Raw genomic sequence first — 20,151 nt, 5'->3', positions numbered from 1 at the left:
AACAGTTTTCCTTTCATAATAATTACTTTCAGTTAGCAAAATATTTACACAACATTCTAAAAACTTTTCATTTATAATTTTATAAATTTTTCATTTAGTTTCGGAGTATGCAGTAATTTTTTTGAAAATCAAAAATATAAGACTAAGGAAGTTGTCCTTAAACTTCCTTCTTCAAATTAATATGCTGTGTTATTTCATAGCAATACGCTCATTGTGTCTTTACACATGTATATTTTCACTTGGTATCTATTTACACACAGCCTTAATTTCTCCTCTTATTTTCATTCAGACATCAATACATAATTAATTACTATAAGTTTTATGTCACATCTGAGGAAAATTTTTTAAACATAAAATAAAAATATATATAGGTGCATATATTATCTTCAGCAATTAAATGTCATAGCTGTTAAAACTAGACATTGTTAACTTAACGTTTCGTGACTTCTATTCTATGGACAAACACAATGACTGTGATCCTATTTCCGTGATCGAAGCATGACGTCACGATTACAAACAAAAACAGTACCCTTTCAACAGTTATAATTCCTTTTAGATTATATAATCAGTAAAGATGGCGACTAGTTGTTCATTAACCCGACAATAACGACGGAATAAAGTTCAGTGCTGGGATTTCACTCGTAATTGTTTTCAATGTTTAACCTTGAGACTTGGATGTATTCCAAGGGGCTTTCTGTTATTGGGCTGATCATATATGCAAGCGAGAATATTTTCTGACAGTAGAATAGCAGATAAGCAATGGGTGGTAACTTAAGAAATTCCTAAGAATTGAGTCAATTGGAAAAATGGTGATGAGTATTTGAAACTTTTCATGGGTGATATGAGCCCAGGCCGAGTACTTTAAATCACCGAAGTTCATCAATAACGTAATTTAAATAAAAAAAGACATATTGCTATCTTTTATTGCTAGGAGTCAAGTCCAGTTCTAAAAGCGTAATAATTAACTATTCACTTTGTATGTGCTCGCCGTATCTTATTCTCAATTGCTTAATTCTATTAAACCTAGAATTGTAAGTATGATCATCATCAATCCATCAGGCTGTGTCTATACGTCCCTACCCTCCGGTAGGTTACAGTCATATGGAGAACACTGCCCTCAAATTTTGGGACTAATGTGTCCTAGTATACTGAAATGACAGGTACATAATATGCCTTATCCAAATAACTGGTTATAATATTTATATAAACATAAAACATATCACGATAACTATAAAATTATATTATGACGAGATTAAAATATTCTGTCATTAAAAAAGGAAGGATTAAAATTCAATTACACTTACAATTTTAGTTTTAAATGTAGGCTAATTATAAACTAAGGTAGTATATTAAAACTACCACTACACTCCGTGTATCGTTACGTGAGCACCTCTTTATTGCTTATATGATTATAACAACAGGTGATCGTGTTGTAAACGCCTCACTTTATTAAACACATTAAATATTTGTTAAACAAGAGGATCATGAGCGGTGTAGAGTTACGTAATTAGCGCTATTATAATAAAACAAAAATATTGAGCCTGTTACATAAATACCCCCGATAATGTTACATGCAAAATTCATTGAAACATGCTTGTCTCGATCGGAACATTTATGCCGTCTTATTTAACAGTCAACTTCAGTTTCCCGAGTAAAGGCCTATAATCTTATTAAACTTTCCCCCCTCTATTATAATTATATTTATTCTCTTTTTCCTCTTATTCGAAATATTCAAAGCGACAATGCAGCTGTAGATTATCTACTTGATGAAGATTTAAAAATTAATTAATAAAATTACTTAACAGAAATAATAAAGACTAACTTCTCGTCAATTAAATATTCGCGTTACAGTATATGATGTATAATGTGTATACGTTTATAAGTGAAGTGGTTCCTGATCCATATCGTAACTAAAATGATTTTAATTACCAGAATAACTAAATCTAATAACATCCATGACCGACGTAATCTACAAGTTTCTGTTTAACATTAAATCAGTTATTTTATTCCATCACAGCTCAAACTCTCGAATCATTTCAACATTTTCTGGTGTTCGTGCAGACATGTTATAACTTAGGATATATATTTAACACATAGAGGTGGTTTGTTCTCAAGTGTATTACTAAAGATCTTTAACAATACAACTTGATTTTTGTTAATGGCAAACATCTGAAAAATTATTTATAACTACATTTAAAAATTTGCAGGACATTTTTAAAATTAATCTATTTTTATATTAAACTACTTTTACAATCTGTAACTATACAATATATTTAGTAGAACACAACTCATTAAATATCAATACTTTGTGTACGACGAAGAGGTTGATTAATGTAAACTTTGACAAAAATAGCTGTTGTCAAATTTTAAGAAATTATCTTAGTTGTTCGCCAAATAAAATAAATACTACACAGAGTAGACAGATAATATAAGCATATATATAGACAAATATACATATATGGAGGCCCATTTTTGTCATAGTTATGCTGTGCTCTTCAGCGACTTCCCATCCTCATGTTAAGACGCGTTAGCAATAAAACAACGGAAACCAAAGTAGAGTTTATCTGTTTAGGTAACACGTCTTATCTCGTTTTAACACCAATATAAAAATTCTTGTTGAAATTCCCGGTGCATATTAACTTTGTATCAAATAAATATATTTACAATATTTTTAATAAACCTAGCTGACGAATACTCTTCTCCGTGAAATCAAGAGTCCTTGCCCTGAAGTTAAGTAATCTCTCTTGAACTAATGTTAAAAAAGTACATCGAAGTACTAAGAAATAAATCTGGGACTTCCCGAGAGTAAGCAACGTCTTGATTTATTCTCGTGGGTGAAGTGGTCACTCGCTAGATTAATAAAGTAAAGCAATAGTACAAAGATCTTATACTATTTCTATTCGAACGTGTATTTAATTTTAAATCAAAGAAATTATATTGAAACTGTGATTAAATTTCAGTGTAATTTTATAGTGACTTCTCTTTCTAAGACATGCTTCATAGAAACTATTGTAACATTCAATGGTGAACTCTGATATTAAAATCTTAAATACTCTGCTAATTGGAACTTAATTCACAAGCGTTATTAATGGATTCCTTTATTTAATGGAAACTTTATTAAATATTTCCAAATTCAGTTTTAATAAAGTGATTATTAATTTGAAGAAATTATTTAAATTTTTATCAAAAAAATTTGATACGCAACCTTTTAAGGCAAAGAAAATAAATTTTATATTATACAAAAGAAGATTAACTAGAATTACAAAAATATGTGTCATTTACTATATGAAAATATTTTTTGTGGATTACAAAATATAAAGATATGTCATGAATATTTTTGTCTGTCGTCGGCTACATAAAAAATCAATGATAATATTCTCCGAGTTAATGCTGACATGAGCGATCATTTGTGCTGTCATTCACATACCGTATACTATGAAATATATCTTATTAGCTGTTATTACACAATTAAAGATCGTGCTCTAGGCAATAAGGAAAGGAATTTAGTTTTTTCTTAAAAAAAATAGATAACTAAATATATTTGAATTGTCTTAAGAGAAACAAATGACATGAATTTAATGGATATATATATGGCATAGAATCTTTGCAGTAATTAGAACGTCAATAAAGTTTATCTTGTTAGAGCGTGTCATTCAGTCCAATTACTGTCCATTACCAGATTTCGAATCAAACTTAAATAATATATCACAAGTTATCCTAATTACTTTTCTCTTTCCTTCATCAAAACAATCAACAATTACAAAATAAATCAAACACAGAGACAGGCAGCTTATTTAGATCTCATTCCAAGCTTCATACATTAAAATAATTTTGACCTCAAAACAAATTCCATGATTGGTGAAATAATTTTGCGAACTTATTGTCGGATTACTTTTAGTATTTATATTTAATTTAATGTTATCCTCGCAGCCATACTCCCATACTGTCGCAATATTAATGAAGTAATATTTCCCGTAATTAGTTCGAACAAACCTGGGCACGGCCGGGACGGGTTTGTGATATTTAATGGAACGTTTTATATAATTGTAGGAAAGAATCAAATGCTCATTATTATTTTTTATTCAAATGATATAACATAAAAACCATATTTTTAATAATTGACTAAGAACGGAATTCAGTTAAATACTTCAGTCTACCTATATGTAGTATTTCAAAACTGAACCTCACTTGCTAGAACGTGAAATATATTTTGATATAGATATAGAGAGCTGTTTTGTTATACACTTTTCTTATAAACACTAGATCGAATATTTTTAATAATTTCATGTAATTCGATAATTATTATAACCTTAAAACGAAATGCGATTTAATGTGAGTATAACTTTGTAGTACTACTTTTATTAAATAATCGTAGAACAAAAACGGCTTTATGTTCCAAGTATAGCTCATCGTATTATATGGTTTTTACCCAAAGTTCGGAGAGCTCCTTGAGCCGTAGGTAAAACCTTTCTTTGGACTTCGACGCAAAAACAAATGAAAACTTTTAATATACATTCATATCAGCTGCCTTCTATATACCTCGGCATAGATGGTTCATACATCTACAACAAATTACAATAATGAAAAGGCACTAGACCTTCAACAAAATAATTAATGAGAATACACTAAACCTTTACAGTTCCATCAGAAACACAGCAAGAGTTTCGGCTTGAATCAACCTCTCACCACGACTGATTCTGGTTGGTTGTCTTTTGTATAAGTACAAATTTTTGATCGTAAGTAACAGTGTGTCTAAAGAAAAAGTCATCTTTTTACAGAATATGAACCAAGAGATTGTTTACACACAGACACTCAACGTTTCGCTTGAATCTGGACTAAGTTGAGTGGCTCTATTTAATAACTTTTATAAATCTTACCAAATGATTTTAAAAAGCAATGTTTGGTACCTTAAAAAAGTCTGATGATGATGAGTCTGAGTCTGATTATTATCGGCGAGTGCTGGAGGTATGTATGCTGTTTTTCTACTGTTTCTCCTGTAACCTTAATATTTCTGACAGATAGGTTACACATTAACTACTATTATGTGCGAACTATCTATTAACTGTCCCTTCGACTTCGTTATCATTTATATTCCTGCCTGCCCCGGATGCCTTAAGCCTTTATTTTCCATAATGTCTTAACAGTATACATATTAATTCATATTTACTGCACTCCATACTATTTATTATAAAACTTACTGCGTTGTCCACAAACAAACGAACTAGGTAGTCTTAACAAACTTTAACATGTTGGAATTGAGACATTATTTGGAGACTTTATTTCATTTCATTTAGCTTTCTAAGAATACTGATTATTTAAAGAGAAGCAAGCTTCGCAGATACCTCACTTCTTATTGACCTTATCTTAATACAAATATATTTCGATGCTGAGATTGAATTTACTTAAATTGATAATATATGATGTATAATTTATATCGTAACGTATATATAGTCCACATTAGTGTAATGAGTACTTCGGAAACAACATTATCTTCCCAAAATAGATGCTTTACTAATATGACATCACAAAGGATTGTTCACTGACTGCACCTGATATGTTATATAGATTTGAGATGTAGATTGTATGATTTACATGAACGTTATGTCATTGAGATACGGCGCTTGTTCTCATACAACATTAAATTTATTAAATCTAGCAGAGCATACATACTTATTGAACATAAGTGAATAAGAGATGCACCAAATTATTATTCTCTCATCTCCATTAAAAAAAGAATTACGTTCCTGAAATACTCTTCGATTTACTTTAAAACAAACCATGAAGAACAAATGAATATCAGACGATCTACGATGAATAACATGTTAAATCTGAATGTTTTTCAAGGTGGTAGAGTCTAGCTGTGGTCAAGTTACTATAGATCGAACATGGGCTGGCTCGACCGGGGAATTACTACCCTCTCGCAGAAGATCGGCGTGAAGTAGTCTTAAATGGCTGCGTTGCGTCCGATGGGTGAGAGAGCCGGTTGCCCTTTCCCTGTTCCCACCCTTTCCTGTCATTTCCTTATTCCCACCCCTCCCTCTTCTTAAACAACAGTGGCTACTACCCACCAAGTAGGCTGTCTGCTCGTTTGGAACCTTTCACATAAAAAAGCTACTATTATAAAGTACTTTAAATAATGTTTGTCTTCTGATGGGTTCAAATTGACTTAACTGTACTTGTAATTCTCGAATTCAATGAGTGAGTATACAGAACTATGATGAAGGTAGGATGAGATCTGAAAGTGACGGGGCTAATTGATGCTCCAAGTCGTGATTGTGTGAATTATAATATTTAATCAATTTGTGTAAATAGAGCAACCCAAACTAGTGATTGGGGAAAAGTTTGTTTTCATTCAATGCAAATTTATCTTTGTAAGTGTAAAAATAAAGGTGTTGATGTTGGGGAACCTGTCTTAGTTCTAACATGTGAACTTTGTAATCGGGAATTTAAGCAAGGAGGCTGGTTAAACTGTGAAACCTTTTTTTATAAAATATAAAGCAAACGAAGATCAGTATATGATTATTGTCTAGAAATACTTTCAAAGATTTAGAGTTATATCTAAAACTATTATTGATAAAACTTATTTCTTTGTGATGTATGAAATATGGATGTAAACAGACAGAAGATATTCCATTTATAATATAAAAAGTCATCTATTCCATGTCAGCTGTGTCTGCCCTTCTCGGCTTACTTTTGAACAGAAAGTGCATAATATTGGAGAGACGGTTATCTAGTGAAACTAGTCTCGACTGTATTCCAACAGTCTAAATAAAATTCACTTTCAATAACAGACGAATAAATTTATTAATAAACTCTGTTATACTGACAAAAACCTACAGAAGATCAGTTTGCTATGAATACAGTCGATGAACCATATAATTTCACAAACATCAAACAATCGATGGAGATACATTTGTAAACTCTGTCGTTTATTATTATATTTGGTTGGAAGCAAGGAAAAAACATTTATTACATTATGTAGAGTAGATTTATGGAAAACAACCTTCAAAATTCTTTGACATTCAGCAAATTACATACTTGTATATTTCTCTTAGGTATATCTTTTTCAATAGCTTAAGAACATCTGAGATTATTTGCAATTTTTAATGATAAATAATGATACAGATTCGACTCAAAAAGATTTTTTATTGTACAAATATTTTCGACGGTTGATTATTGATGAGTGTTTAGCTACGGGCAGTTAAAACTAAACAATATTATCTAACACGCTTCGTGACTTCTATTCAATGTACAAACACGCTGACTGTGATCCTGTTATTGTGATCAAAACATAACCTGTTTATAAAACCATCTCTGATTTGGGACTACACTTAAACCATGGAGTTGGGAATAATTATGAAACATCAATATACATTGTGTATTAAACGTGACAGTTTTAACTAAAAAAATACAGTATAAGGAACAAAGAATATTCGATCTTTAGCACAAAGGTGCAGCTCCTGCAACATAAAACTGATTTGCAGGGAAGCCTGAAATGAATTACAGTGAAAGAGTTTTGATAAAATATTATATTTGACTTTTTTTCATAAAATAAAGGTTACTAATAAAATGTGCATAAAATCGCTACCTCTCATGTTATATTGTAACAGGTAGACCTTCCTAGTTAACCTACACACTAATATGCCCGGCTATTGACGCCTTAATATATTCAACCCACTTAATAATCGATTATTTAGATTTTAGAGGATCATAAACGGCGTGGAATAAACAATTAACAGTATTATTATATTAAAAATATTTAAACTGGTGTTGATGTCCATCTGATAAGTTACAAAAGTATAACTAAGAGAGAGAGTATAGTAATATTTTATCTTGACCGGGGCAGCTGTATGGTGTTGCTGTAGTGGAAATAAAGTATAATTTTATTTAGACGCATGCTTTCCTTCGACGAGCGAATCACCGATGTCTTTAATTTACGTTTCTTCCTTATAGTCCAATGATACTATTGTTTCTCTGTTCTTTAATTGCATAAATTCTTCAAAGCAACAAAACCTGTTATGGTCACTAGTTGTTGATGTCTTTAATAAATAAAAGTTTTAAAATGAAACAGTTTTATTTGTTATTAAAATGAAATTCAAATGAAGATCGTCCCTGGAGTGTAAATATTTGTTTTGTCATAGGAACGTTGACCTGTAATTATTTAAACAAATCAACATTGCCTAGGGATATTTCATTTTTACCTTATTATATGAAATTCTATATATATTTTGTTAAAAAAATTATATATGAAATTTAAGTTTACATTATGGTTTATACTTGCAATACATAAAAAGAGATACTTCAAAGATTTTTAATTTATTGTTTTGTGATTTTATTATTTTAGTGCATACATGTAGTATTTTAGTGCATACATACAGTATTTCAGTGCATACATGTTCCCTCTTATCCAAATGAGATCAGTTCACGCACCGACACGATTACCAGCCCATACCAGAATAGTGTTGCCTTGATATGAATGGACTTCTTGTGGATGCTGGAGACGGCTTCGTCTACCAGGACCTCACCAAAACTTTAATCTTCGTAAATCCGGATGAAATCCAAACCGACGCTCATCAGAAAAAGGCACCATGGACCATTGCTCCTCACTCCATGCAAAATGTTCTCGAGCCCACAAGAGTCTCCGTCATCGATTAATACACAACAGTTAACAGTTAATTTATACAAAACAGAATTAATTCTTTTGCAAGGGATATAAATAAAAACTACTTTAAGACCCACTATAAATATCTAAATAATATTCATAGTTTAATTTAAATAATCTCCCTTGAATAGAATGTTGAAAACTGGAAAAATAAAAATTCTGAAGGAAGTATCTAGTACACGTCCTCCAGGAATGATGCAATCGTCCGCCATCTAGCCAATATAAATTTCTTTTTAAAAACCGATATCGTATATTTATCACGAATGCTAAATTAAAGTCAGGAAATACATATTCTTTTTTATATTATTGGTCCATAATGATGGATACATAACAGAAACGATATAAAGTCCCAGAGGATATCTGTGCATCGGCGTTCAGACCAGACATATTTTTGTGTTCGCGAATTTTAAAGCGCGTTTTCTTAATAGATCTTACTGTTTCCCAACCAACATCCCAAAAGACCATGCCTTAAAGGTCAATAAATATTACAAGCTCACTAGAACCACTGAGAATAGGTTCGTCATACATTTATACACGGTACAAATGGAAGCGAGAGGTATAACCGCTAACTCTTTCTACAACCTACTAAAAGACTTGGACCTGTCCAATACAAAGACCAATTCATTCTTAGACGGACTTCGAAGGCAGCCCTGGTAGGTTTGTTTCAAATTTGGTTAGGTAGAGAAAGGAGCTTGGACGGTGGAGATGAGCGTTTAACACGCGTTAGATAGCGACCCCTTAAACCTACACCTGAGTCGCAAGTCCCAGGCACTGTTGAAACTCCTCTCCCTGCAACGCGATGGACCCGATACCCGCACGGTGGATCCATGGAATGCTGAGAAGTTTTGGTCGTACAGTAATCCAATAGTTTCACTGAAGTAGATCTCCATGGAACAAAAAATAATGTACATTATAAATTTACTAACCATTCTAAAGTACGAGACTACATGAGATAAGACGTATTACAATCAACAATTAAAATTGTTTTTTGTTTCACTTCGGCCTTCCGACTGTAGTTTACATTTACACTTTCGAGTAAATATTATTTTTAGTTTAATGTAATATGAAACAAATCGTACAAATTGTTATAGACAAGTAAACAAACACACACAAAGTCAATATATTTCAAAATATGTAAATATGTTGTATATTTTTCATGGAGAATTTTCCGAGATTAAATAATATTTTGATTTTGTTCTCGTGGATAAAGGAAGGAAGAATCGCCGTACAAAACATTAAAATAAACTCAAAGAACAAACTATTTTAGAAAAAAGAAATATCAAATAAATTACATCGAAACTGTGATTAAAATTTTATAAGATTTTTATTGTAATTTCCATCCTAAGGCTGCTTCATATAAAAACATTAAAATAATGAACATAAAACAGCTTACCTTGAAGGACCATTCCGTTTAGAAACATTGCTTGAATGGAATATTTAACAAAAACATTTAAACATCATCTTTACATTCATTATATTTTCAAAATAAGATTTAAATAAAGTAAAGCTATTATATTTATATTAATGCGGGGTTCCCCCTAATCATTAATTAAACTTCAGAAATAATTGTTTCAGTATATGAAAATTACTTTACTTCATAATATGTAATGTAGAATTTGTAATATCGTAACGTATATATAGTCTACATTAACGTAATGAGTACTTCGGATACAACATTATCTCTCCAAAATAGATGGTTCAGGAATGTTACATCACAAAGGAGTGTTCATTGACTGCACCAGATCTGTTATATTGATATTAGATGTAGGTTGTATGATTTACATGAACGTAATGCCGGTCAGAGACAGAAGTCTTCTCTCTGGACATTTAATATAAGTCAGTATGTCTTGTGACTATACGAGTATATTACCAGGCATACTTGTAGTTCAATAAAAAGTGACACGAACTTATATAGTGAAGGGTTATGTTTATTTCAGGTCTAATTGATGTTCAAATTATTATAAAAAATATATATTATATTGTATAAAAAAAATACAACATCAGAAACAACAATGATTTAAGCATTAAGTTATTATTATTAAATCGGATAAGTGCTACGTCAAATAATATATTAACAAATTATAATGAGTTATATTAAATACATGAATAATTACTATTTTAAAATTAAACATAAATTTTAAAATAACTTTAACAATACTAGTTGCCTCATTAACTAGATCCGGGCGGATAGGTCCAAATTTGAACTGAAATTTCCTTATATAAAATATACTTGCATATAATAATTAATAATTAGATATATTAATGAAAATGGTTTATAATATAATGTAACGACTAATATTAGTTTAGTCGTGGCGAACTCGACACGACGTTACTGCAATAACAAGAAGATTGATGAACAATAAGAAGCGAGACAACTGGACCAACAGTCGGGCGACTCAACTCTGGCGGTAGTATAACAAATACTCACATCATTATTATTGAAAATCGATAATATTTATCTGAAACACAAATTAATGAGATGTTATTTGCAATCATTTTATTTCAAACATGACATGACCCTTATGTTAAAAGCACGAAAGTTTGTGTGGATGTATGGATCTTTGTATACGTGGAGGTGTGGCTGTGTGGATGTCGAGATGTCTTTGGATCATTCGATATTTGTTGCACTTTCACACAAAAACTACTAAATAGATTTTAATGAAACCATACTTTCTTACTAGCTTAGATATCAGAATAAGACAAACGTTATAATCTATTTTGGAATTCTATGTAGCTTTTGCAGGATAAAGGAATAACAGTTGAATTATAATATAGCTGCTAGTTTGTTTACCAAATCTCTTGATTAAAAACAATTACATTTCTATCTAATTCAAAAGTAAACGCGAATGAAGTCGTAGACAAAAACTAGTGTGCAGTATATGTCTGTTCAATAAAGTAAACAACATTGATCATACGTCTCTACGAAAGTAAAAAAAATATCTCACATTAAAAACTATGAAAATATTGGATTTCATTAAATGTATCTTTTTTTGCCAGTAATGGTAAAACAAACGAGATAGCGTTGTGGACCCAATTCTAATTCTAAGATACGAGTATGTGTTCCGCAGAGCCACATTTAATCAAAGTTGTTGGTTGAACTATTCACAACTATATTCCTACAAGCTAAATAAAATTCACTAAGAATAAGAAAGTTACAAATTTATTGATAGACTTTGTTACTATATCAAAAAATTCTGTTTCAAAAACATTTTTGGAAGTTGGGACGTGAGCTCAGTCTGTGTGTTCCATTGCATCTATAAAGGTAAATATTCAGAGGATTTGTTCAACCTAGTGGCATCGTCAAACGTCTACCATCGCACCCTCTTCCTAAGGCATTTTCCTTAGACGTCACAAACATTTTATGGATGATTTTAATTACGAAGCAGTACGTGTATCGGGATGCTTCCCTTTGGGATAGTGAGGATGTGGAATAACATCCCTCCTGAGGTTGTCCCTGACAGCCACAACATGAGATCCGTTCAAAAGTTGAGTTAAAAGTTTTCTTCTGCAAAAAAAGGTTGGCAACGCGTCTTCAAGGTTTTTTATATTGCAGGTGACCATGGATGGCTCGAACTTTTAACCACTAGATGAGCCGTTTGCTCATTCGCCCACTTATTGACATGAAAAATAGGACTATATATTGATTAGTGTTTTTTCTATAAAATTCATTTAAATTTTCAAAATATATGAATATGAACGTATTTCAAAGTCAGCCCTAGTAGGTTCGTTTCAAATTTGATAAGAAAGGAAGAAGAGCTTGGACGGTTTAGGTGAGCGATTGAAGCTCGTTTGATAAGGACCCCTTAAACCTAGACCTGGGTCGCAAATCCCATGCATGGTTAATCCCTTCCCAGCCCCGCACGGTGAATCCATGGAATATTGAGAAGTCGTCACATCAGTAAAATGTAATAAAATAAAACATTTATTAATTAAATAAATTGTAACATTTGATAATTTTTCTAAAAACAAGCGAATGAATTTCTGTAAAATTTATTTGACAAAAAACGACTAAACACAATAATAAGAGAACCTAGAAAATTATGTAAATTCAATAAAAATATTGAGTAATGGAATAAAAAGTAAGTAACCATACAAACGAACTGACATACTCCTCTTGTTTTAAAGTCGGTTAATAAAGTATGTCTCTGATCGAATAACGTAGATTATTTGGAAACTACGTTTTTGGGATATTTTATTATGTTACATTTTACCTTGTAAAGTGGCTCGTCTGCCCTTGAAACGACCCGTTAGATGAAAACTAACGAGTAAAATTATTAAAATACCTTAAGAAAAACACATTTTTATTGAAATGTATACTCTGATAGTCCCATACATCATAACATTATATTTGTACTACTTTTAGTCTTTATAAAGTATTTAAAATATTCCATTATTATATCATGATATATACTGTCCCATATAAGAATATATATTAAGAGAATTTGAAACAAATACAAAGTTCGAAGGCGTTTGTATGCAGAGGACAAAACTTGTTTTCCGACCTCAATGATGTATGAGAAAAGTTAAAAAATTACATTCTGAAAAGTGTCACTTACAATATTTCTATATACAAAGTTGATTTTATAACAAAAAGTATAGAAATAATTTAGTCGTCACAGTTTGCAAACAAAAACAGTTGCAGATTTTAATTATAACAGGATAAAAATACAACTGCTCACTAAAAATCAAAGAAATCTAATTATATAGGGTGGCAACCGCAGGTTCGTGGAAGACTACGAAACTCACTTATATGTATCTTATAATAAAATTACATATTAAAACTTATAACCTATACCAAAGACAACATGATTGCCCCGATGTTAGGATAGCAATCCCATTCCATAACTTGTGTGGTATCAGGAATCTTCTGGTTCACACGGCTTGGTGTTCGTTCCGCGGAGTCAGCGGCGTCACTCGTTATATGATATTTTATCCATAAAACGATGTTGATGTTTATTTATTTTTTAATACGTTGCCCGCACGTAACAATCTGTCGCTCAAAATATTAATGTAATACTATAATTATTTAAGGTCTTTTGTTGCACTTAAAAGACATTGCCTTCACCGCATTAATTTGTTTCATGATTAATACATTGTAAACGAAACAATCATCTCACTAATTCAAAATAGGACAAATATGAAACTAAATCAATGGAGTGATATAGAACTGTTAGTTATGAGGACAAACAAACAAATGTTAATTAATGTTATGAATAGTAACGAATAACCTCGGCCCCAACTAAAATCAACTCCGTATAATAAAGTGATGGAAGCAATTACGACTTCGTCTCATATTAAAGTGCAATCAGAATTAAATTTATTATTGATGTTAAATGTAATAATGATTTTCCGAACTCAGGTTTCAGGACTTTTTAATTTAATAAAACATTATCGACCTCTGACTCCTGTCCTCTACACTTTAACGAATGCATCAAAACACAAATTGTATTAAAAACTTTATATACCAAGTGACATATTATTTAAACAGTCAAAAATTAATGAACACAAACTGATTATCCGTTCATAATCTACGAAGCTCTGTGCAGACGATAAAGTTTGTCCGCGGGCTGTGTCACCTTAATTAATGAAAACAGTAAGCCTCCATGCACTCAACTTCTCTCAGATATACGTATATTGCAGCGACCTATATTTGAATTACGATTACATTATGTAGAGTGGATTTATGGAAAACAACCTTCAAAATTCTTTGACATTCAGCAAATTAGATACTTGTATATTTCTCTTAGGTATGTCTTTTTCAATAGCTTAAGAGCATCTGAGATTATTTGCAATTTTTAATGATAAGTAATGATACAGATTCGACTCAAAACGATTTTTTATTGTACAAATATTTTCGACGGTTGATTATTGATGAGTGTTAAACTACGGGCAGTTAAAACTAAACAATGTTATCTAACACGCTTCGTGACTTCCATTCAATGTACAAACACGCTGACTGTGATCCTGTTATTGTGATCGAAACATGACCTCATTATAACACGATTTAAATATAAAGAGCGATATAAGCATGGTTTTAAACATTTATGATATAACATTGTTTTGATGCTTTCAATCTGTTATAGATCAAATTAAATATAATGTGAAATCCTATTTTATATTTATTATCGTTATAAGTAAACTATCTGTTTTTTTTTTTCGGAACAGTGCAAATATTCTTGGTCAGGAGTCACATGTGAAGGGTCACAAGTAAATCTTAAAAATCTTGTTAATTCCTTAAAATTTTAATTAGATTCCCGAGTGCGATAGATTATTTCGTTTTGCAAGGGTCGTCACTTTTCCACAATTTAAAGACCAAGGCTTCACAAATGGTTCCTAATTCTTCGTTTAAAGGCAATAACTGTGTCATTATGAATAGCGATGACAGCGCGGAGGTCTTAAGACCGAGGACACTCAAACATCCAGCATAAAATACACGTTTATAGAGGAACTCGCTCTAAGTAGAAAATGTATACTAAAAGATAAAATAAGAAATAACTAATAACAAAATTTGTATCAACTGTAGTTTCACATCAGTGCAATCCAATTAAAAGGTTTTTACCATAGTTTGTGCTAGATGTTATAAGATTTTTAACATATTACTCTGTCCTATACACGTTTAGTCATAGAAATACTTATCACACATATTGTTCATGACATAACCTTATTATAGTGTATTACAACTGAGTTAGTTCCTAATTATAAATGACATTTTTTAGTATACCCGACCTGCAAAACGACTCAATATCAAGCTCGACGATCCAAACAAGGAAATGATTTTAAAAGGAAACTAAATAAAATCTTAATTATATGGGGAAGGACTTTAAATAGGTGGCTTCATAAAATTTTGTCCAATTTCGATTTCTTATCACAATTTCCATAGTATTACTGACCTATACTTTGTGTACGGTTGTAGTAGAAGGTGGTCTGTTCTCGCTCTTTGGCCTCTATGCAGCTGCGGACATCTATCGATTAGATTCGATTGATACTATTGAAACTCCGCTGGTGACCGGTCGACACAAGCTGCTATAACATAATAATAATAATTAATAGCCTTTTGAGACCGCTTACTATGCTTGATCAATCATGTAAGTCCGCATTTCTGTATGCTTAGTCTAAATTAGCACGTCACACTGCTTATGTAGCGTTTTATGTTTCTTTACATGAAAGGAATATGGAGGTAGGGCTTAAATTTATACTTGAAAATATATAAGGGAAGACTGAGAAAGCTAACTCGCCGGAATATTGCGTTCTAGTTGTTTCTTTCTGAAGGTGCTGGTTCGATCCCGGTGGCGTCATTGAAGTCTTCACTCCATATTTTCTGATTTAAATTTCGGTTTACGTTTTCCTTACGTAATGTGTGAAATGTGAATGAAAACGGCAAACACTCCGTATAAAGTATGCTGATGGTAACTCGAACTAAGTATACTGAGATAACACAAATCTCTTCTGAATTACAGAATTGGTCGTTGTTATAAACAAGTAACAATTATAAGATAATTGCAACACCAATTAAATTTTGAAGAAATCGCGAATATCAACAGCTTCTATATTTCCTTTCCTAATAACATAAAAAAATTACACTTTGTTACGTACGCCTGACATATTAAAAATAAATGAACATCGCCGGGAAAACGTCGTTGTATAGGTAAAATATCATATAACGAGTGACGTTGCTGACTCCGCGGAACGAACACCAAGCCGTGTGAATCAGAAGATTCCTGACACCACACAAGCTATGGATTGAGATTGCTATCCTAACATCGGGCCAATCATATAGTCTTAGCTATAGATTATAAGTTTTAATATGTAATTCTTATATATACATATATACATATATATATATAAGTAAGTTTTCCTGTAACATCTTGTTGCCTTCCTATATAATTACTTCACGAATATCAATCATCATACTGTCTAGAAACATGTAAGTCGTTTAAAAAATCATTTGTGGGTGACCTTTTTCATTAGTGTTTCAAAGTAGTAGATATCGGTAAATAAGAGTATTAATAACATTTATATCTTGTTTTGTGTGCAATATGTGTTAATGGAATTATGGAATACTAAAAGGTATAGCCTGGCTGTGGTCAAGTTTTTGCAGCTCGAACTTGGGCTGGCTCGACCGGGGAAGTACCACCCTCTCACAGAAGATCGGCGTGAAGTAGCCTTTAATGGCTGCGTTTCGTCAGATGAGTGAGAGAGCCAGTTGCCCTTTCCCTTTTCCTACTCTTTCCTACCCCTTCCCTTTTCCCTCACCTTCCCATTTTTTCCTCCCCCTCTGCCCTAATGAAGGGTGACAGCACATCTGCAAAACTATGTTGCAGATGTCCATGGGCGACGGTACTACCTCCATCAGGTAGGCCGTCTGCTCGGTTGCCCTCTTTAGCATAAAAAAAAATTGAGAAAAATAATACGATAATCTTACTACTTCTAAATACACTTATTGGGTAAATCATGTGTCTCAGGTATAGGAATAATAATTTGCGAAACATTTCACGTTGTTTAGAATTGTATAATAATATAATATAAATTTAATATTATAGTATTCTTATATAATTTTAAATTACTTTGAACCGTTATTATTTGTGGTTGATAGTATAAATGGCTCTGCATTTTATGTCTGAATACATTTTTGATCCGATTAAGATACACAAAAACACAAAATTCCTTCAACAAAACTGAATGAAAAAAACTTAGGTACTTTGTCAAAAATGGCAAAAAGATTTGAACTCTATGTAAATCAAGAGTAGGTACATGCTTTTAACTACCAAATTATGAACAACATCGTATATGTATGCAAACACAGCTAACAGTAATATTAGTAATATCGACAGAATTATTAAATTAATATCACAATGTAGATAACATGTATTGAATGGGACTGATATTTATTGAAACCGGTCATTAACAAAACATTACAATAGACGCGACAAATACAGATTGTGACATCAATAGTATCATTAGAATGTAACACGTTGGCTAATGTAGCTAACGCTATCCATTTGTCATCAATGATTTAGGTACGCATGGCATTGCGGTGGTTATTTTCAATATATGGAATTTTGACTGCAATAAAATCAAGAGAGGGTTGAAAGGTCACGGATATTAAAAAGAGGTCGTGTGATGTGTTTTCATCGTCACGAAATTAATGCTGTAACACGTCCAGTAACCTTTTAAAATGTTATCTCATTTAAAGATAAGTTTTTCTCCTCTTTATTCGTCCATCCACTCCACTCTCCTCCACTGTGAGGATCCTATCTGGACATCAGATTTTGATAATCTGTTGATGAAATACTTCACTCACCGTTTGTTTTTGTTTTTCGTATTTTATTAACTGCTTTTTGTTAATTTAAGCAGCTGTAACGATGTATCACTGAAACATATTTATACTCGGTCATGATTGTGACAACTTTAGTTGACGATTATAGTTACAGTTCTAGTTATGGTCCAATTTAATTTTCGTAATTTCTAAATAATATGACCCTATCAGGTTCATTCTGATTTGAATATTAATATTAACTTATTTCTTAATTTTAGTAGTTAATGGTATAGTAATTTATAAATTTATCGGGAACCATTTGTTTTTTTTCATAGTATATTGATGACGTCAAACTTCCTTAGAAGGAAAACAGAAATGCCGGCCTTAAACCGACCCCAAGAAAATATTACAATAGATCTTTGACAAATACTTATATCGTACAATACAAAGATGTGAGGTGTTACTACCGGATTATATTATACCACTTAAATATTACCTATTATTAAATGAAGAGGATTTTTTCGCCTTGTAATATATATATTTTTGTCATTTATTAATATACAGCATTTCCGTAATGTAATGTATACGTAAAGTAGAACACGTCTCTTCAGAGGCTCTAATGAAGGCGTTCAAACCTCTCCCGAGCAATATTTAAAATTTATTGTAGCCAATTTATTTTAAAGCTCGGAGTGAGCGATACGTTGCAGCAGAATTGTGTTTATTTATTTAGAGACCTACTTGAAACATCTCCTTTACTACAAAGTAGTACAAGATTACGTCATTAATACGGTAAATTAAATTTCTTAACCTAATATTAACACAAATAAAACTTTTCCATCAAGTGAACAATCTCACCACCGCAGCGATGAGACTGTATCTATCGGAATTCTATCCATATCTATCTATTTGAATTCTCTGGAATTGGAATTCTTTAATAAATGATACAACGTTGAAATTATTTCCAGGGAATTTTTGTAAAACATCTATTTGCAAGTACCATTGATACTTAGAAACACTTTTTTCTTTGAACCGTATTTAACGTTTCTTTTTAGAAATAAAATATTTTTTTCCATATCCCGATGTCCCATTTCACCTGCACGAATCACAATCTCATATAATTTCAACGAAACTACTCGCGAGATTGGACTTTCATACTTTATAATAACGGATTTACCGGCGACAGGGGTTTGCTTATTGCCTATGTAATAATTGAAGAGGTATTCTCTACGTGCACAAAAATTTCATAGAATTCGTCCAGCGTGGAGTTCTCGCTACCTGACGAGCAACGGGTCTACGTGTATTCACTTTTATAACTTTGACCAATATACTCCCTAACATTATTTTGTCAATATTGTTTGAGGAGTTGTTAAGGATCATCTTCAGTTTTAAAAACACCTCTTAATATATGAAAATAAGTGAGGGATAGTTATCAATGTAAAAGGATGAATACATACGGGAATACATCAAGAAAATTTATATTCTATAAAAGATGAAATTAGTTGAAAAGGTAGTTTTAATTTTGGAAAATATATGAATCTTCTTTGGGAAAATATAGTGAAATTTCGCGGAGATTTATGAACAATAGATATTCCAAAGGCGGGAATAATCTATCGTGCAGATAAGACCGACCGTAAAATGTGACAATATTTCTGCAGATAGAGTCCATTCCTCCGTTGTATTAAGTGTCTTTCGTTCACTAATGATAGTGGAATAGCATTAAGAATTACTGACTAAGGGGACGAAATAATCCTTATGCAGGACCTACACAAATACGCAGTTTACTTAAAAAGTTTTTTAATAAAAAAAAATGAAACATTTATGAATTAAATAAATATTGTCCTATGTTCCAGACCACAATTATATGTTGATTGATATATAAAATATATTCGTACTTATATATTTTACAGATCTTAGTGAAACCTCACTGGAATATTTGATGATCTTAAAGAGGTACATATACCAGAGGAATTAAAGACTGAATTGGATAAATAATTTTAAAAAAAACTCAGTTTTTTCATAAACAACCATTGATGACATTTTTATAATTTCATAGAAAGAAAAGAATATCTACAGTAAACATGAAATATTCAAAATTTAACCACTTACTCTTTGTTGAAAAATATTACTAATAATATTACCTCTATTATTATTATCACGGAAAAATAAACACAAAGAATATATAAAATTATAATAGAATTCTATATACAAATATGTTTACTTAGAAATATGTTTA

This window comes from Danaus plexippus, chromosome 2 (genome assembly GCF_018135715.1).
Source record: "Danaus plexippus chromosome 2, MEX_DaPlex, whole genome shotgun sequence".
NCBI classification, from domain to species: Eukaryota; Metazoa; Arthropoda; class Insecta; order Lepidoptera; family Nymphalidae; genus Danaus; species Danaus plexippus.
This window is presented reverse-complemented; position numbering follows the sequence as displayed.